The following is a 9,739-nucleotide window of genomic DNA, read 5'->3' on the forward strand; positions in this document are numbered from 1 at the left end:
GGACACTAGTAATTCAAGAGTTCCTAAGTTACCTTTCCAAGCCAAGAGTATAAAATTCTACTCTAAAATCCAACCAAGCATTTCATCAAACACTTGGAAGGCATAAAAGGTAAGCATAGTAAAATTGCAAGAAAAGTAAATCTACACTACTCAATTGCAAGGAATTAAACAACAACAAATCAAATGAACACAATTATTATGAATTACCTCTAATTGAATTGAAAGAGAAAGGAAGGAACAAAAGTAGATCTACAACAAAATGCAAGAACAACATAAAGGAAATTACAACAAAAGGATGGAAGAAGAATGAATGTAACAACAAGGACTTGAGAAGATAGAAGCAGAAGAAGATGAATTAAAATCTAGATCTAAGAACTAAACCTAATCCTAATTCTAGAGAGAAGTGAGAGCTTCTCTCTCTAGAAACTAATTACAAAGCTAAACTAAACTAATTGGTAACTAACATCTAAAGTGATCAATCCTTCATTCTTTTATTCCTTTCCCTTAGCAATTTGGCGCCAAAAATGGGTTCAGAAACCCTCTCAAATCGCCAGGCACGTGTTGCATTAATGAGGTCATGTGCCATCATCGGCGCGTGCGCGCATGGTACGCGTGCGCGTCCCTGGTCGATTCTGCAATGTGCGCGCGAGCGCCTTGTGCGCGTGCGCGTGCATGACTGACTTTGCTTCTTTGACTTTTTATGCTTCTCTCCACTTGTATGCTTCCTTCCTTGCTTCCTTTGATCCATGCCTAGTTTCAACCTGAGGTTACTAGCAAACACATCAAGGCATCGTATGGAATCAAACAGAAACTAGAATTCACCAAGATAAGGCTTAAAAAGCATGTTTTTACACTTAAGCACAATCATGGGAGAGATAGCAAAACCATGCTAACTCTTAGGCTAAATGTGACAAAAGGTTATCAAAATGTTCTAAATTCAAGGCAAAACAAACCGTCAAATTGGGGTTTGTCAACCTCCCCACACTTAAGCCTTAGCATGTCCTCATGCTAAAATAAGAAGGAGCTAAGGGGTATGGCATTTATTGAATGCAACTAAACTATATGAGTCCTATCTAAATGCAACTATCTAAGGCAATTGGAAATGCTTAGTTCAAACAAATCAATTCCCAAGAGAGCATGTGTAAGTACAAGAGCTAAGTAATAAGGACCAAGTCCAAACCACAATTGTATTGAATTGTTAAAAGGAGTTCAAACTTGCAAGGATATAGATAATGTGGGTGAAGACATGTGGTTGAACTTTTGAACCCTCACCGGATGTGTATCCGCTCTATTCACTCAAGTGTTTAAGGGTTAATTCACTTAATTCTCTTCTAATCATGTTTTCCAAGATTTGATTTTCTTCTAACAATCAACATTTATTCAATGCATGCATACATTCATCATGAGGTCTTTCATTTAGGTTGTAATGGGTTAGGGTCAAGGTAGGATCATTTATGGTCAAGTGGGCTAGGATTTGAGTCTTTGATTAGCATAGACTTTCCCACCTAACCTAATTAATGACCTATACAAATGCGAGCTATTCTAACTACCCATTCTTCACTTTTTCTTACATACTCATGCATTTTCTTTTCATTTCACAACACTTATGCATTGATTCCTTTTTATTGACTTCACTTTGGGGCATTTTGTCCCCTTTTATTATTTTTTTTTCTCTTCTTTTTTTTTTCTTTCATTTTATTTTTCTTTTCATCATCATTTTTTTTTCTTTTCTTTCCTTTATATATATATTTTTTCTTTTTTTTTTTTATTTTTTTTATCAAAAAGCAGAGAAAATGCCCAAGAGCTCCCTATAATGTCCAAAACTCTTCTTTATTCAATCAAATATCAAACAATTCACAAAAATGCAATTTGATTTTAGGATTTATTCATCTACTACTAATGAATACAACATACTAACAACCAATCTTTACAAACAAATCAATATGAAATGAAAATCTACCTACAATGGCAACTCAAATCACTTATTAAACAAAACTAAAAGAGGATGGAAAGAGTTTACCATGGTGGGGTGTCTCCCACCTAGCACTTTTAGTTTGAGTCCTTAAGTTGGACATTTGAGGGGCTCATTGTCATGGTGGCTTATGTTTGTACTCATCCTTGAATCTCCAAGGATCTTTGCCTCTCAATTGGTTGACAGAATTTCCAACCATCTTCATCAAGCTTGGGCAAAGTTCTACCCAATATATGAGTCCCCATAGTTGGTCTTCATATAGCGAACCGGGATCCCATATCTTATCTTCACACCCATCTTCGATTTGATCTTCATACTTTTTCTTTCCGGGTGGTTGACATATAGAATTCTCTTTAGTATACCAAGCCTTCCTTTGAGACCCATGCAAAGTGGTATTCTTCCAATCATCGTTCCTATGCCTTGAAACCTTGACCTCAATGAGCCTAATTCCTAACTTGCAACCACTACACAATTCTCTTTTCCCCTTAAGTCCACAAAGAGCTCTAAGTTGTCCATTATTTTCAATCAAACCATATTCAAGTGGGAAATTAAAGTCTAGAGATAGAGATTTTACCCACTTAAATATTGTATTGGATGGTAACTTGGGAAGGGAGACCTCCCCACACTTAGACAATGCAAGGTCTACTTCCTTGTGCTCTTCTTTGTGTATTTCCACCTCTTTGCGAGCTTCCTTGATTTCAACCTTTCCCCTTTTATCACATAGCTTGGTGTTGTCTTCAAGAACTTTGATTTCTTGCCTAATGAGAGGTGGTTCAATTTTGGATAGAAATTCATTGATGAATAAATCCATTTCTTGGTCAACCTCTTCATATTCTTCAATTTCGATATACACCATGCCAACGTTTTCCTCTTGGTAGCTCTCTTTCTCATTGCTCACCAAGGGTATGGGAGGTTGTGCACACTCTTTTATACTTTCAACTCCATGTCCAATGGGAGAGGATTCCATTGTAGAGAGGAATTCATCCATGATTGAATCCATCTCTTGATAAACCTCTTCCAAGTCTCCAACGATGATATGCCTTGGAGGTTGCGCACCCTCCTCAACATCAATATCAAGCTTCTTGGACGAGTTCTCCATGATGCTACATTCTCATGGACTTTCAACATCTCCTAAATCTTCAACCACTTCTTCCTTTTCTTCAATGATTGTAGGCTCCTCCAATTGTTCCAACACAAAATTTGACTCCTCCTTCTCCACCGAATTTTCCAATTTCTCCTTCATGCTTTGCTCTTCTTTTGACTTTTCACATGTGGTCACGGAAGTACCTTGAGTATTCAAGCTTTGGTGGGCTAAAGTGTGCACCACCTTGGTCAAATTGGTCACAAACTCAAGTGTATCCCGCTTCATGGCTTCTTGTCCTTGGAGTAACAAAGTGAGAGGATCGTCTATTGGGGCTTGGGGTGAATAGGAAGGTTCATTATTTTGGAGGGAGGGTTCATGGTAGGAAGGTGGTTTTTCTTGGTAAAGGTATGGAGATGATGAGTATTGAGGTGGTTCTTGGGAGTAATCTTGATATGGTTGTGGTGATTCTAGAGGTTCTTGCTCATAATGGCCATAAAAATATGGTATGGATGATTGGTTATATGATGGATATGGATCATAAGGTGGTGTTTGGTGATGAAAGGCTTGTGAGAATGGTTGAGGTTCATGTTGAGGATGAGATTCATAGGCATATGGTGGTGGTGCTTGGAAGTCACAAGGTGATTCACCATAGCCGTTGAATTGACATGCATTAGGATGAGGGTTATACCTATAAGTGTCCGGAGGTTGATGCCAATAGGAGTGATCAATTCCTTGAGGCTCCTCCCATCTTAGAGTGTTCCATCCATAATGAGCGTCATAATTGAAGTTCACATTTTCTACAACACAATTATACCCAAACTCATAGCCAAAGTGAGAATTCATAGTGGAAAAGCAAAATAAAACTAACAAAAACTAGAAAACAAGCAAAAGACAATCCTATTCACACTATTCACATATGTACAATAACCAATAACATAACACCATTGCAACTCCCCGGCAACGGCGCCATTTTGATGAATGGATTTTTGATGGTATAGAATTTTCACAAATGAATTCTCGTTGCAAGTATAGTTTCTAAACCAATCACTAATCCTTTCATACAAAAAGTTGTTTGTCACTAGTACAAACCCCTAAAATTTATAAACCGAAGTATTGGACCTCGGGTCGTTCTCCCTAGGAATTACAATGAAGTGTCTTGTTATTGGTTGTGAGTTATTTTGGGGTTTTGATAAGAGGTATGAAAGATAAATGGCAAGAAAGTAAACTAATGGCTAAAAAGGTCTTGACAAGGGTTGGTGGTCAAGGATCTCTATCCTAATCACTAATCACAATATGAGAATTGGCAAGGATTAATCTCATTAAATCATCCTCTAACTAGTAGTAAAGGAAAGTCAAATGAGCTATATCAATCCTAGTCCATAAGTCCTAACTCTCCACTAATTCAATTAGTGAGAACTAGAGTAAATGGCTTCCAATCATCAATTACTTGGACACTAGTAATTCAAGAGTTCCTAAGTTACCTTTCCAAGCCAAGAGTATAAAATTCTACTCTAAAATCCAACCAAGCATTTCATCAAACACTTGGAAGGCATAAAAGGTAAGCATAGTAAAATTGCAAGAAAAGTAAATCTACACTACTCAATTGCAAGGAATTAAACAACAACAAATCAAATGAACACAATTATTATGAATTACCTCTAATTGAATTGAAAGAGAAAGGAAGGAACAAAAGTAGATCTACAACAAAATGCAAGAACAACATAAAGGAAATTACAACAAAAGGATGGAAGAAGAATGAATGTAACAACAAGGACTTGAGAAGATAGAAGTAGAAGAAGATGAATTAAAATCTAGATCTAAGAACTAAACCTAATCCTAATTCTAGAGAGAAGTGAGAGCTTCTCTCTCTAGAAACTAATTACAAAGCTAAACTAAACTAATTGGTAACTAACATCTAAAGTGATCAATCTTTCATTCTTTTATTCCTTTCCCTTAGCAATTTGGCGCCAAAAATGGGTTCAGAAACCCTCTCAAATCGCCAGGCACGTGTTGCATTAATGAGGTCATGTGCCATCATCGGCGCGTGCGCGCATGGTACGCGTGCGCGTCCCTGGTCGATTCTGCAATGTGCGCGCGAGCGCCTTGTGCGCGTGCGCGTGCATGACTGACTTTGCTTCTTTGACTTTTTATGCTTCTCTCCACTTGTATGCTTCCTTCCTTGCTTCCTTTGATCCATGCCTAGTTTCAACCTGAGGTTACTAGCAAACACATCAAGGCATCGTATGAAATCAAACAGAAACTAGAATTCACCAAGATAAGGCTTAAAAAGCATGTTTTTACACTTAAGCACAATCATGGGAGAGATAGCAAAACCATGCTAACTCTTAGGCTAAATGTGACAAAAGGTTATCAAAATGTTCTAAATTCAAGGCAAAAAAACCGTCAAATTGGGGTTTGTCAACGGCCATGACAATGACCACGATTCAGATCTAGAAAACAAAACGCCGCACAAGAACGCGGACACTACACTGAAGGATGATCCGGAATCAAACGGGGACAAAAACTCATCAAATCCCGGGGTAATAGAAGCACTTCAAGATCGTTTAAAGCAACTCGAAAAAGAAATCCAACAACAACGAGAGGTTGGGAAAGATCTAAAGAGAGGTACGGCGACGTCGAGAACTAGAAGACAAACTCCTACAACTTGAAGCCGATCTCAAAGCAAAGGCTACCCAGACCACTCCTGAGGACAACTCTCGCAAGGATCAAGATCCATTCACTAGGAAAATCATGAAGACTAAAATCCCTAAAGACTTTAAACTTCTGGATATGACTTTGTATGATGGCACCACAGATCCCAACCATCATCTCAGCAACTTCAGAAGCAGAATGTACCTCACCGACGCTCCAGATGCCGTTCGCTGCAAAGCCTTTCCAACAACTCTCACGAAGACAGCAATCAGATGGTTCGATAACCTACCTCCCAAGTCCATCTCAAACTTTGATGACCTGGCCAAAAAGTTCCTGGCCAGATTCTCCATCCAGAAAGATAAGGCCAAGCACGCCCCCAGTTTACTAGGGATCAAGCAAGGAGATCGGGAAAGCCTCCGCAACTACACGGAAAGATTCAACAAAACATGCATGGATATACAAAGCTTACCAACAGAGGCCGCCATCATGGGACTCATCAATGGCCTACGAGAGAGACCTTTTAGCCAATCTATATCAAAGAAGTACCCTACCTCCTTAGACGAAGTACAAGAGCGAGCAGAAAAATATATCAACATGGAAGAAAACGCTCGGTTGGGAGAAGCCTCAAAATCTGGGACCCCCTACCGAGATAAAGACAAGGAATCCAAAAGAAAAGAAGATCGACAAGGGGAAAAAATCAAAAAATACCATAATTACACTCCTCTCAGGGCATCCCTGGTCGACGTATATAAAGAAGTCTGCCATACAGAGAAAATCTCCCCAGCGCGGCCACTCAAAGGCAAAAGAGGAGGAGGAAACTGGAAGGAATACTATGAATACCATCGAGTCCGAGGGCACTCCACCAACGAGTGCTTCGACTTAAAAAATATCATAGAAAAATTGGTGAGAGAAGGAAAATTAGATCGATTTCTGGCTACCCGAGATGATGACCAAAGAAAGAGACGAAGGGACGAAGATGCCAGACGAACTGAACGATCACCCCAGACACCAGAGAGACACATCCACATGATACACGACGGATTCGCAGGAGGTGGGATCTCCAAATCATCTCGCAAGAGATATCTCAAAGAAGTATATCATGTCGAGGGAAAGAAGGAAGCACCCGACATCCCTGCGATAACATTCACTAAAGAGGACGCATCCGGCATCATCCCGGGACACGACGATCCCATGGTCATCACTATCATACTGGCAAATGCCAATCTACATCGCACATTAATAGACCAAGGGAGCTCCGCCGACATCTTATTCAAAACTGCCTTCGACAAACTCGGCTTGGAAGAAAGGGAGCTTAAGGCATACCCAAACAGCTTGTTAGGGCTGGGAGATACCCCAGTACAACCACTAGGATACGTATCACTGCACACAAGCTTTGGAAAAGGGAACCAGTCCAAGACGCTCAAAATAGACTACATTGTGGTCGACGTGAGTTCAGCCTACAATGCCCTAATAGGTCGGACCACACTAAATTAACTTGGCGCAATAGTCTCGACCCCGCATCTATGCATGAAATTTCCAACTACAGAAGGGATAGCTACAATAAAAGCAGATCAAAAGATGGTGCGCCGCTGTTATAACGAAAGTCTAAACCTCAGAGGCAGAGGAGAAGAGTTTTATACAATTGAGCTTGGCAGAATTCAGCAACGAGAAGAACTCCGTCCGCAGTCAGAAGGCGAGATAGAGAAGGTTCAGATCGGAGACACCTCGGACAAAACAACTAATATAGGAACGATCCTAAGAGGAGACTCAAAAGAATTACTGATACAATTCTTACGCGACAATGTCGATCTCTTCGCATGGAAAGCCGCAGACATGCCAGGCATAGACCCCAAGCTAATGTGCCACAAGTTGGCGGTCTATCCAGGATCTCGGCCGGTGCAGCAGAGACGAAGAAAACTTGGGCCAGAGCGATCCCAAGCTGTGGAAGAGCATGTACAGACACTACTGGAGGCAGGATTCATAAGAGAAGTCAAGTATCCACTATGGCTAGCCAACGTCGTCTTGGTGAAAAAATCAAATGGGAAGTGGCGAATGTGTACCGATTACACTGATCTCAACAAAGCCTGCCCGAAAGATCCTTACCCACTCCCAAGTATCGACGCTCTGGTAGATACTTTCTCTGGATATAGATACCTTTCGTTTATGGACGCATACTCGGGATACAACCAAATCCCCATGTATCCACCAGATCAAGAAAAGACATCGTTTTTAACGCCGAAAGCAAATTACTGCTTCATCGTGATGCCTTTCGGTCTCAAGAACGCGGGAGCTACTTATCAAAGGCTAATGAATAAGGTCTTTTCAGATCACATCGGAAAAATTATGGAAGTCTATGTGGACGACATGTTGATAAAGACACAAAGCGAAGATACGTTATTGTCCGACCTGGCTCAAATGTTCGACACTATAAGAAAGCACGACATGCAACTCAATCCCGCAAAATGCACCTTTGCAGTAGAAGCAGGCAAATTCTTAGGTTTCATGCTCACACAGAGAGGAATTGAAGCAAACTCGGATAAATGTCAAGCCATACTCAACATGAAGAGCCCCACCTGTGTTAAAGAAGTACAGCAACTCAACGGGAGGTTGGCCGCCCTATCCAAATTCTTAGCAGGAGCAGCGATAAGATCTCTCCCCTTCTATGCTACTTTAAGGAAGGGAAAGCAGTTCGAATGGACGACGGAATGTGAACAAGCCTTCCAAGACTTCAAAGAATTCTTAGGACGGCCGCCTATCCTATCTCGGCCACGAGAAGGAGAACCGCTCATATTATATCTTGCGGTAGGAAGTCGGGTGATAGCCTCAGCACTAGTCAGAGAAGACGAAAGTGGGCAACAACCCGTTTACTTCATTTGCAAAGCGCTACAGGGATCCGAGCTGAACTACCAGAAAATAGAAAAGTTTGCCTATACTCTCATTCTAATATCTCGACGACTTCGCCCGTACTTCCAGGCTCACACCATTAAGGTTTGAACTAACCAGCCCATAAAAGGAATATTGCAGAAAACACATTTAGCAGACAGAATTTTACAATGGGCAGTCGAGTTATCAGAGTTCGATCTCTAATATGAAGCTCGGACGGCCATCAAATCACAGTATCTGGCCGACTTTATCGCAGAATTCACAGATGTCCTGGAAACTCCCACAGAATGGAATCTCTATGTGGATGGTTCTTCAAATAAAACTGGAAGCGGCACAGGCGTGATAATAGAAAGCAACCAAGGAACCCAAGTTGAGCTCTCCCTCAAGTTCGGGTTCTCGGCCTCAAATAACCAAGCGAAATATGAAGCATTATTAGCTGGTTTGAAGCTGGCTAAAGAGGTTGGAGCTTAAAAACTCAACATTTACAGCGATTCACAAGTGATCACATCACAAATAATAGGGAGCTATCAAGCCAAAGATCCCACCATGAAAAAGTATCTGGATAAAACCAAGGAACAGCTCGGACAACTCGGAGAGTATAAGATCTGCCACATACCTCGCGAACAAAATGTTCGAGCTGACGCACTCTCAAAACTAGCAAGCACCAAACCAGGGGGCAACAATAGAAGCCTCATCCAGGAAATATTACAAAACCCGTCAATCTCGGAAGAGGAAAAAGTCCTAGCCATAACAAGTCAGGACCAAGGATGGATGACCCCCATAATCAACTACCTCAAAGCAGGAACACTCCCCACAGAAGAAAAGGAGGAAAAGAAGTTAAAAAGGGAGGCACAGTACTACACCATCATAGACAACATCCTGTACAAAAGAGGGATCTCAATACCATTACTAAAATGCGTGCCGACCTCCAACACAAAGGAAGTGCTAGAAGAAGTACACGGCGGCATTTGTGGCAATCATCTCGGAGCACGAGCTCTCACCAAAAAGGTACTCCGAGCGGGATTTTATTGGCCGACTCTACAGAAGGAAGCTACAGAATTTGTAAAGACATGCCCACCATGTCAGAAACATGCCAACTTTCACATCGCCCCGCCAGAAGGGCTCATCAGTGTAATTTCGCCCTGGCT

Source organism: Arachis hypogaea, chromosome 11 (genome assembly GCF_003086295.3).
Source record: "Arachis hypogaea cultivar Tifrunner chromosome 11, arahy.Tifrunner.gnm2.J5K5, whole genome shotgun sequence".
Classification (NCBI taxonomy): domain Eukaryota; kingdom Viridiplantae; phylum Streptophyta; class Magnoliopsida; order Fabales; family Fabaceae; genus Arachis; species Arachis hypogaea.